The sequence below is a fragment of the Octopus bimaculoides genome, chromosome 4, assembly GCF_001194135.2.
Source record: "Octopus bimaculoides isolate UCB-OBI-ISO-001 chromosome 4, ASM119413v2, whole genome shotgun sequence".
NCBI lineage: Eukaryota > Metazoa > Mollusca > Cephalopoda > Octopoda > Octopodidae > Octopus > Octopus bimaculoides.
In genome coordinates, this window is record NC_068984.1 from 141,040,797 (window position 1) to 141,042,098 (window position 1,302).

General features: G+C 31.0%; 1 protein-coding gene across 1 annotated transcript in view; it reads right to left on the reverse strand.

Moving 5' to 3' along the window:
- The window catches only part of LOC106882278 (organic cation transporter protein), a 40,655-nt gene that overhangs the window by 31,692 nt on the left and 7,661 nt on the right, over nucleotides 1-1,302 (reverse strand). The window lies entirely within an intron of this gene.

A 1,302-nucleotide genomic window follows, 5' to 3' on the forward strand; every position in this document is an offset into this window, starting at 1 on the left:
GGTACTTAATTTATCAATCCCGAAAGGATGAAAGGCAAAGTCGACCTCGGCGGAATTTGAATTCAGAATGCAAGGACAGACGAAATATCGCTTAGCGTTTCGACCGGTCTGCTCACGATTCTGCCTGATCACCGCCTTAATAATAATCATAGGAAAGTATTTATAAACCTATTTGTTATCGTCATAACTAGAACGATAAACAATCACTTCTACAAATACGTTGATAGATTGCCTTTGAAGATGGACATGGGCACGTTCCAGAAAATTGCAATATCATTATTTGTAAACATTGTTACGGCATTCTTTCTCAGTATTTGTTTATCTGGAATATCTGTGACCTTGAACTTCCTTTTTAACGTTGGTCAACTTTATGCCTGTTTTCCGTTGAACATGTGGTAGAATTTTAATATCGTTTGTTAACTTTAGAAAATTTTAAAACGGTTAACACATCCATTGATATAAGTCTTAATTAAAGATGTGTCTGAAAGCGAATTCAGCTATAAATAATAGCTTATTATATAGTGAGATAAACTCACCCACTGGATGGAAAAACAAAAGGCGAAAAAAAAAAAAAGCTGCTTGCGGAGATCGAACCGCGTAACTTCTGCTGCCCAGATAGACATGCTACTGCTTAAACTCTAGCAGTTACCTGTCTACCTTCCATCAAATTAAACGCTTTGACCTTACGAACGAGAAAATTTGTTTACATTTAGAGCACAAATGTAGAAGCCTCGAGAAATATGCCAATAGATCTATAAAGACATATTTCTTGATGCTCCTACATTCTAAATGTAAACGTTTTTCTATGAACATTTTCGTTAACATTGAACGCTTCGGTAAACATTTTCCATTGAACAAGTCATTGACAGTCGTCTGTTTCTTTTTCGTTTAACATTTTCCTTAAACGTGAATATCCTTGTTTAAACATAAGCATGTTTTATGCTGGTTTTCCAAGATGATTCCAGAAAAGAAACTCTTCGTGTAATTATCAAACCATGGATAATAAATATAATAATGAATTTTTTTCTTTGTTTTTATTTTATTTATTTTCTTGTATTGTATAATGGGTTCTTTATTGGCAACAGGTGGAGAAATTACAAGAAAAGCTTTGCATTGTGCATGGTAAACAGGCTTGAATAGGACAACAATAAAGTATAATTAAGATGATGATGGTGATGATGACAATGATAATAATAATAATAATAATAATAATAATAATAATAATAATAATAATATTAATGATATTGAATAATAATAATAATAATAATAATAATAATAATAATAATAATAATAATAATAAGA